A 10700-nucleotide genomic window follows, 5' to 3' on the forward strand; every position below is an offset into this window, starting at 1 on the left:
TTAGGGGTTGCTTATGTGTTGATTACTTAATGGTGAAATGATCTTGGTATTTGACTTTGCATTGTGTTATGATTGGAGGCTATGTATTGTGAAGATTGGGATATGTATTGTGTTGATGTTGGATTCTATGCATGTTTTTATAATGATATCTCTCATGTTGTAATGTAATGTATGTGAGTTGCCTTATTGGTTCCATTCTCCAACTAATTCAAAGATGATGTTCAAAAATGGCATATAGCATGATTTCAAATGAAGTGTCCCTTTCTGTGCATGCTTTAATGGTTTTGTGAAAGGGCGACACAAGTGTCAAATAACAAGGGAGTTTTGATTGTAATTATCATATATAACATCAGCAAATAACACGAATAAACAAGTAATGAGACGTGTTCTTGGGATGTGATTGGATTATAGGCTAAGGTAGACAAATGGGTGCAATTGTTAGTAAATAGTTGTAAATCAGTGAATAAGCTAGACTTTAGTGGAGATAAGCTTTCTCTCGAACAATTTATCCCGAATCAAGTTGGTTTCTCTCGAACAGCCTATGCTTTAGTCCATTCACTCTCTCAAGCTGAATGTGTGGAAAAGGATTTAGGATTCACTCTCTCTAGCTGAACCCATGACAACCCAATACCCACAGACCATCAATTCAGTAATCTTGGTTCTAAAACCTCTCTCTCGAGCAAGCCAAAAACACGAAGGTAGAGTCACATTTGCAACTACAACCCTTTAAATTAAACCACAATTACTGATTGAAATTACTTCTAAACAGCATTTAAACTATCAATTAACAATACTCATAAGCTAAATCAACTCATAATCACACCCCAAGAATTGAGGTTTTAGCTAGACATCATAAAAAGATAAAAATTGTTACCAAATTGTGTTTCCATCAATTGGGTAAGATTAATTTCATCTTTACAAAGGTCCAAATTGAAGAATCTCAAAGACCCACTTCCAATTTCTCAAAAATGGAAAACTTCAATTACTCAAAGTTAAGGAAAAGTTTGTCTCAAAACTCAAAGTTCTCTCTCCAAAAATGATTAACAAAAGATAGATATTATGAAAAACTGATATTAAACTTAATATTCAAAAATGTATTTAATAGTCACCAAAAATATGCTGCGAAGGACCATTCGGCGTAGTAAGTCGAAATCGCCGATCAACTCGGTGATCCTTCCTTTGGTCATTTCCATCACCTTTTTGCTTTGGAATTCAGCATCCTAAAATTCTATAACATTGGGCGATCCAACACTGCATTGCGGAATCGTTCGGCGACACGCCGACTTCTCCTTTCTATCGCCGATTTGAGTTTTGCCTTCAGGGCTTGGCACATTGGAACTTTAGGCGAGATAACAGTCATTCAGTGACTCGCGCAATGGATTAGGCGATCAACAAGCCTTATTTTCTTCGTTCCTTCATCTGCCTTGTTCCTTGGTTGCCCATTAGTGTCCATGCTTCGTTCCTCAATCCATATACCTGAAAATCAAGGAATTCACATCAGTTATTGGCACAAAACAAGCATTTGAGGACACTAAATCTATCCAAAGAAAGCCCTAAATTAGTCCAAATTGTGGACTCATCAGCGACACACTGAATGGATCGGCAAAGTCAACTTTGATCGCCTAAAGTAACAGAAGAGAAGTGGTGAAAAGCCAAGCCAAGAAGGCAATGGAAAGGAACACTCGGCGCATCGTTGAACGGGTCGGCGAAGCCCGACTTATTTCGCCTAGTGACTTTAAAGCTGAAATTCTGGGAACGTATAAATGCAATTTTCAAAATAAGAAAAAGCGAATTCTTGAGTTTTTTAGAGTTCCCACATTGTCCAGTTCTGGTTTTTTGATCTCTAACATTCTAAACATTGTTCTTACACTTTCTGAGTAAAGATTTAGGGTTTATTTAACTTGGAATTCAATTTGAGCATTTTGAAGATTTGGGGATTGTTGCCCAAGTTGATGGAAAACATAGTTGGTAACGATTTCTTGTTCTTTATTATGTGTGGCTAAACCCCCATTCTTGGGGGTGTGATTATGTGATTGAATGTTTCAATTAGCTTATGGGTGTTATTATTTACTTATTTTATTGTTGATTTGAAGTTGTTTCAATTAATAGTTGAGTTTTAATTAATGAATTGTAGTTGCAAATACAGTTCTAGTTTAGCATCCTAAGCTTGCTTGAGAAAGAAGTTTTAGAATCAAAATTATTGGTTGATGATTGTAGTGATTGGATTATTGTAGATTAGCTTGATAAAGTGGGTCTGAATTCAATACTACCAGTCTAGCTTGAAAAAGTAGATTGATTGAGGTATTGAGTTGTTTACATGTGTTGTTCTTGTCGAGGTTCGAGAAAACTTGCTTGATTCGTGATAATTGATTGAGAAATAGCTATTACACATAAGGCATAGCCTACTGAAGTTCAACAACTTTAAGTAAATAATAATCACCATTTAGCGAAACAGCCATTCAATTTATCACACTCCCAAGGATCATTCTCTACTTGTTTACTCCCGATTATTGGTAGTTGTTACTTGTTCACTCAAATCCCCGTATTTAACATTAATTGTCAACCCCTTGTCATTTACTTTATTTGTTGCAAATATGTCTACTTCTACAAATGATTAGAACACCCTTTTACTTTGTAATCGAATTATTTACTTTATCACTCCCTGTGGGAATGACCCCAACTCTTAGTTGGGTTTATACTTATTAGCGACTACCTACCTTAGAATCGGTTGAAGTGTAGTTGAGCGTTATCAATGATGTCCACCAATAAGAGAAGAATGATAAGCTTCCAATATACTCATCATCTAGACCTCGGGCACAAAGAAACGAATAATCCCATCAGCAAATACACGAAATAAGTAAGGCTCTTCCCAGAAAAAAAAATTCACATCAGACGTGAATTTTCTTCTTTGGTGGAACGACAAATCCGAAGGCACCAAATCACTTGCCAAATAATTAGCGATATCTGCGAATCAAGGGATAAGATCAAAAGAAGCAGTCAATACATGTTCATCGAGGAATGCATCATTTATCTCAACTTTATCAGCTAACTTCATCATTGCCTTTTCTTCTAATCTGGACAAGTGATCAATCGCTTGGTCTTTTGTCCCCTTTCTATCTTTCACTTCAAAATCGAATTCTTACAACAACAATACCCATCTAATTAGTGTTGGTTTTTCATCCTTCTTTTCCATAAGATACATCAATGTCGAATGATCAGTATGCACAATGACTTTAGTGCCAAGAAAATAGGATCTAAACTTTTCAAACACGAAGACTATTGCAAGCAATTCTTGTTCAGTAACCGTATAGTTATTTTGAGAAACATTCAAAGCTTTGCTCGCATAGTATATAGAATGAAGAATTTTCTCTCACCTCTGCACTAATACTTCGCCAAGTGCCACGCCACTCGCAACACATATAAATTCAAACGGTTGTCCCCAATCTGGTGAAATGATGATTGGTGCAGAAGTCAACTTTTCCTTTAGCCCTTCAAATGCTCTCGGAAAAGCATCATCAAGCTCAAACTTTTACTTCTTTTCAAGTATTTTGCACAATGGGTGTGCAATTATTGAGAAATCCTTTATGAACCTCCTATAAAAGCCTTCATGCCCTATAAAACTTCTAACACCTTTTACAAAGATGGTTGGTGGTAGCTTTTCAATCACTTCAACTTTTTCTCTATCAATTTTGATTCCTTTCTGCGAAATTCTATGGCCATGAACTATAGCCTCTTTTATGATATACTGACATTTCTCCCTGTTAAGCACAAGATTGCACTATTCACACCATTTCAGCACTTGACCTAAATGTACCAAGCAATCATCAAACCAGAACCAACCACTGAGAAGTCATCCAAAAATACAACTATTATGTCCTCCACCATATCCGAAAATATAGACATCATACAAAGCTGAAAAGTTCTTGGCGCATTACACAACCTGAATGGCATCCTCTTGAAAGAAAAAGTCTCGTAAGGACAAGTGAAAGTACTTTTATCTTGGTCTTACGGAGCTATAGAGATCTGATTGTAGCCCGAATATCCATCTAGAAAACAATACCAACCCTTTCCAGCAAGATGATCTAACATTTGGTCCATGAACGGCATTAGAAAGTGATCTTTCTCAGTCTACACATTCAACTTGCAATAATCCATACATACTCTCCAAACAGTCACTGACCTCATTGGGATGAGCTCATTCTTTGCATTAGGAACCACAATGGTGTCTCCTTTCTTCGGCACGCATTGCACTGGACACACCTAAGTACTATTAGCAATAGGATATACAACTTCAGCATCTAACAACTTAATGATTTCCTTCTTTACAACCTCTTGCATCGATTGATTTTGCTCAATGCTTGGCTTGCTATCCGGCATGAGTTGAATCTTGTGAGAACAAATACCCAGTAGAATACCAATAATGTCAGCAATGGCCCATCCTATAGCCCTTTTGAATTGTTGCAATACCCATATCAAAGTCTCTGCTTTCCCTTCATTTAAATCAGCAGCAATAATAGCTGGTAAAATATTATTTTGGCCTAAGAACACATACCGCAAATAAGATTGAAGAGCTTTAAGTTCCAATTTTGGAGACTCAACAGTAGATGGTTTTGCAAGTGGAGTGTCTTAGTTCTTCAAGTCCATATAGCTTCTTTGGTTGACGACGAGAAATATTTACCCCATCAAGTGCAACAACTAGCTCATCATATTCATTAATATCATCTCCATCAAAGTTCATGATCACAGTCGCTAGTGCTTCAACACCTAATCTCTCTTCAATAGACACTTCTGGTTCTTCCTCAATAACATGATTCACCACCGACACGACTTAAATCACTTTCATGCTTCATTGATCCACAGATATTGAAAGTTAACTCTTCATTGTTTAATCTGAACTTCATCTACCCTCTTTTCATATCAACCAAAGCACGCCCAATAACAAGGAATGGTCTCTCTAAGTCGATAGGGACCTCAAAATCAAATTCACAATCTAGTATCACAAAGTCCGCCGGAGATATGAAAGCCTCAACTTTCACAAGGACATCTTGAAGTACCCCAATCGGTTTCTTCATAGTTCGATCTATGATAAGTAGTCGCATTGTCGTCGGTTTGGGGGGGTCATATGCCCAACTTCTAGTATATAGACTACGGCATCAGATTAATATTAGCACTCAAAAGGCACATAGGGCCTTTGCAAAAGGCAACATACCAATAGTACATGGAATAGTAAATATTCCACCTTGTTTAGCACTAATGATCTAGTAGCAATGTTGCAACTTGTCATCACCTTCAAAACTTGCAGCCCTCTTCTTAGTCACTAAACCCTTCATGAATTTTACGTAACCCGACATTTTCTCAAGCGCCTCAATCAAAGGAACATTTATGGACAACTACTTTAGCATAGCTATGAACCTACGATACTTTCCTTCTTCTGCTTTGTTTACTAACCTTTGTGGGAAGGGAGGTGCAGGTCTCAGCATAGGGATGATCTTTTGTGTCACTCCAACCTCCTTCTCGTTCTGATATTTCGGCTCTTCAACTACCTCAACTCCATCCTCATCTTGCTCTTTCGCACTATCCACTGCAGTCGGCATATGAGGGTCTATAGTCTGTTTTCCACGCCTAGTAGTAACTACCATACAATGCCCGTCATTCTTAGGATTCTGGATAGTATTTCTAGGAAATGTCCCTTGCTGACATGAATTTGTACTTGCGGATAACTGCCTCAACTATTTCTCAACATGTTTAATCGATATTGTATGTGACTCAACTTTTTGACCAATGCCCAATAAATCATTACGCATCTCTTTCACATTGTTATCGGTTGAATCAAATCTTTTGATCATCTTTTTCATCATATCTTCAATGTGATTTATACTCTATCTAGCATCTTGGTTCCCGCGTGGAACATAGGGTACCATTCTTGTTGCCATACACCATTTGATTATAATTGCTGTCACGATTACAGTTCCCATCACGGACATAGTTCCTTTTGCGATTGTAGTTACCATGGTTCTGACCTTGGTTTCCTTTACCTTGGCACCAATTATCCGAATCGGATGCTTGGGCGTTGGTCCGAAAATCCCCCGTCTAATCATTCACAAGATTCGCATCTTCCTCCTAAGTGTACTCATCAGTAGGTAGTGCTCTACTTTGGTAGCTCAATGCATTCACTTTCTCTGCACTTCTTCTCACATATTTCAACACCAAGCCAACCTTTGTTCTCAATTGGGCCATCTCCTCACGAATATCATAATTGGACTGACTTGGTGCAGCTTGGACTGCAAACGTATTCCTTTCGGTATTCAACATTCTAGTGCTCCATGCCTTATTATTCTTAGAGATTTTTCAAGTTTCTCTACAATATCTTGAAATGTGCTTGCCCCATAAGATCCTCCAGCAATAGTATATAGCACAGCTTTTCCATTATCATCTTGCCCTCTATAGAAATACTCGTGACTCGTCATCTATGTGGTAGTTAGGCACACTCCTCATAAACCTAGTGAATCTATCCCAAGAGTTTCTAATTGACTCGCCATGCAATTCTATGAAGTTATTGAGATTATACTTGAGGTTCACCTTTTTGGAAACTGGAAAGTACTTCTCCAGAAATACCTTGTGCAACCCATTCCAAGTAGTGGTTAAGTTATATGGCAACTCAGATACCCATACAGTAGCATCACATGTCAACGAAAGTGGAAACACCCTTAAGCCGATTGCATCCATGTCTAAATATGGTCGTCCCACACTACTCATATAAACACTCTTCACTTTACTTATACCTGCATATGGATCCTCCGAAGGTAACCTATCAAACAATCTTCTATGTGTAAGCATTTGCATCAGAAATTTGTTCACCATAAAAGTACGTCCATGAGGTAGTGGAGGAAAAATGATAACACCAGTTGATACCACAACATTATAATAAACCATGTAGTTTTTACAGACATCAGGTGCTGGTGATGAGTCCATAATTTGGACTCATTTAGGGCTATATTTTAATACAATTAGTGTCCTAAAATGCATATTTTGTGCTAATAACTTATGTAAATCCTTGAATTTCAGGTATTTGGATTGAGGGACAAAGCATGGACACTATTGAGCAAAAAGGAATAAAGCAGCTGAAAGAACGAAGAAAAGAAGGCATGAGGATCGCCTAACCCATTAGGCGAGTCGCCGAACGGCCATGGTCTCGCCTAATGTTTCAAATTCTAAGCCTTGAAGGAGAAAATCAAGTCGGCGATAAAAAGGAGCAGTCGGCGAGTCATCGAGCGATTCCGTGATGCAGTGCTATCTCACCCAAAGTTACAAAACTTGAAGATGTTTAAGGCAAAAGAAAAATGGCGATACAAATGACCAATGGGCGGATTGCCGAGTGGATTAGCGATCCCGACTTACTGCGCCGAGTGGTCCTTTGCAGCCCATTTTTTTGGCAACTATAAATACTTGTTTGAATTTTTAATCTAGTATCTGGGTTCTAATTTTGTCATTGTTTAGAGAGTATTCAGTTTTGAAGTTGAGAACTAAATAGAGAGACAATATTTCCTTAGCTTTGAAGATTTCCATTTCTAAGAAATTGGAAGTGGGTGTTGAAGATTCTTCAACTTAGACCTTTGTAAAGACTATATCAATCCTACCCAGTTGATGGAAACACAACTTGGTAACGATTTTTACCTTTTTACTATGTCTAGCTAAAACCCCAATTCTTGGGGTGTGATTATGTGATTATGGGTTGATTTAACTGCTGGGTATTGTTAATTGATAGTTTATTTGTTGTTTAAAAGTGATTTCGTTCAGTAATTGTGGTTGAATTTAATGGGTTGTAGTTGCAAATTCAATCTTAACTTCGTGTTTTTGGCTTGCTCGGGAGAGAGGTTGTAAAACCAAAATTACTAAAACGATGGTCCGTGGGTATTGGGTTGTCATAGGTTCAGCTCGAGAGAGTGAATCCTAAACCCTTTTACACACATTCAACTTGAGAATGTGAATGGACTAAAGCGAAGGTTGTGCTTCATTGCTGCTTATTGGTGTTCGAGAGAAACCAATTTGATTCGGGGTAAATTGTTCGAGAGAAAGTTTATCCCCACTAAAGTCTAGCTTATTCACTGATTTGCAGTTGTTTACTATTAATTGCAATTACCCGGTTGTTTACCATGGCCTATAATCCTATCACATCCCAAGAATCCCATCTCCATATCCGTATTTTCGTGTTATTTACTGTTTTAGTTGATAATTGAGTACAAATCTCCCTTTGATATTTGACACTTGTGTCACCCCAAACTTGAATTATATTTTTCTTCGTAAATGTTTTTTTAGCTATGATTAACTTGAGCATATTTATGCTTTTCTATTGATTCTTGAGTACAAACCATTCCCTTGGGACTCGACCCCAACTCACTGTTGGGTTATATTACTATTGAACGATCACTAATGCTTAGTATTGGATGAAGTATCTTTGATAGCATTACAAAATTTTATCAAAATGGCGCCGCTGCTGGGGAGTGGTGTTACTTGAGAATTTTTAGTTAAGTAAATTTTGTCCTTGTTAATTATAGTTGTACTTGCTTAATTTTTAGTCTTGGTTTTTGTGTTACTGTTTTTTAGCAGAGACTTTGAACATAGTTGGGATAAACGGTAGCCAAATAACTAAGACCAAGCAAGAAATGGAAGGGGACAACTCTTTGGTCCCACTATTAACTCAGCTGGATGATTTGGCCAAGAAAATATTAGAGGTCGAAGTCCAGTGCAAAAGAAAAGATAGATATATACCCCCTCATGAGCGGAGAAAGTCTAAGGACAATGAGAGTAGACGTGTCAAGGATACACTGTTAATCATTCTCCAAAAGATAAATGGGTCAGATAGAATGCTAGAAGAGATAAGGGAGAATGTTGAAGTGCTAAATCAGATGATTGGCTCTCACTCCAGATCAATCCAACTAATTGAAACCCTCATGGGTCATGTATTGCCTTATCTCTACCCAAATAAATAAGAGGGGTTACCTAGTGACACTAAGGTCAACCCTAAAAATGGAATTTGAATGAGGAGTTGTGTCGTGCCACGACGTTAACTAAGGCGCTTCTTGGGAGGCAACCCAAGGTTTTACCGCTTTTTGTTTGTGTTAGAAATAATGGTGTGTTGAATGTGCAGGTCAAAGTGTGGAAAGTAGTTGAAAAGTGCAAGTTGGCGAGCCAAAGCGCCAGTCGGTAAATCACCGAAGAGGTCGGCGATCTCGACTCAGACCGTCGATGGACTCAAGACAACTTTAAAGTGGAGTCTATAAAACTCGGCCATCCCAGGAAATTATTGGTGAGTCGCCGACCAGTTCGGCGATCTAGATCTAGTCCGCCGTTTGGACCTCCAAATTTACTCAAGGTCTTGTAAAACTTGGCGAGGTAAGTGACCACTCAGCGTGTCGCAGAGTGGTTCGGCGAGCACAACTAATGTCGCCGAATAGGTGAGAACTGGACGATTTTTAAAAGGTCAAAGGTTTAAACTTTCAAACCCTTCACTTTCCCTCACTTTCGAACTTCACAAACTCACACCCGCACTTTAGTTTCTATATTTTTGCATTTCTAGTAGTATTTTAGTCGTTGATTTGTGCTCGGATTGGGATTACTTTGCCGCCTAGCATTTCAGTCTTGATTATTCAGCACTAAAGGTTGGTTTTCTGAACACCAAGTTCAATTTTAGCAATTTTGTACTCTTATGCAAATGATCTTATCTTGTTGTCTTGTGCTGGGCCTCTCTGATAGTATTAGTATGTTCGGCTGCCTATTTTAATTTGATAATCTTGCATGTATTGCCTTTAATATTAGATTCTCGTAATGTTGTGCCTTAAAATGAATTAAATTTTGTGGGGTTGTGCTTGCATCTTGTTTAAGATAGCTGGGTGAAGTTTCAGTTGCCCGAATTTGTGCCGAAACATGTAATTTGCCCAATGATAGAGCAGGTGACATCATTCTTAAGGGCAAGAGTCGTTGATTTGCCAAATTTAGCAAAACCAGGAGGAAGTCTGAGTATCCCGAGGTAATGGGTGTTATGGGTCTAGTTTCAATTTGAGTTGTGCATGCTTTGATTTTGTTTTCGGGGGTTGCAGAGTTGAATTCGAGATGTTGGGTTGAGAGTAGGCACGTTGGATCGTTTGGCGAGCTGGGTCGAGCTCGCCGAACCACTCGGCGGTTTGCCGAAGTTCCCCATTTCGCCTTTAATTTGACGCTTAATGTGTTGTTGGGATCTATAACTTTCGGCAAGAAGTATGTGGTCTCCGAAGGCACTCGGTGACTCATTGAAAGTCTTGTTGTTCACCCCTTTGTCTGCACCTTTATAGCTTAATTTGCACTGTAACTTTCGGCGGGCTAATTCTTGCTCGTCGAAAGCCGTCGGCAATTCGCCGAAAGGCCTTTCCCATCGCCGACTTGCCAAAACTTTAGAGCCAGTCATGTTGGCGAGCTCGATCTAGCTCGCCAAAGTGATTCGGCGAATCGCCGACCGATTCGACGAGTCGGTCTGCAACTGATATTTTGTGATTTTGACTGAATTGCTTCTAACTTTTTCCCGATGTTTTGCAGAAATGGTTAGGCCTAAGGTTGCAGGTAGAAACATGCCACCCCGAAGGAAGGCTAAGGGGATAAAATTAAATGAGGATTCTGCTGCATCCAAGGCCAAAGCCACCAAACCTCCCACAACTGGTGGGAAAGGC

Source organism: Solanum stenotomum, chromosome 1 (assembly GCF_019186545.1).
Source record: "Solanum stenotomum isolate F172 chromosome 1, ASM1918654v1, whole genome shotgun sequence".
NCBI lineage: Eukaryota > Viridiplantae > Streptophyta > Magnoliopsida > Solanales > Solanaceae > Solanum > Solanum stenotomum.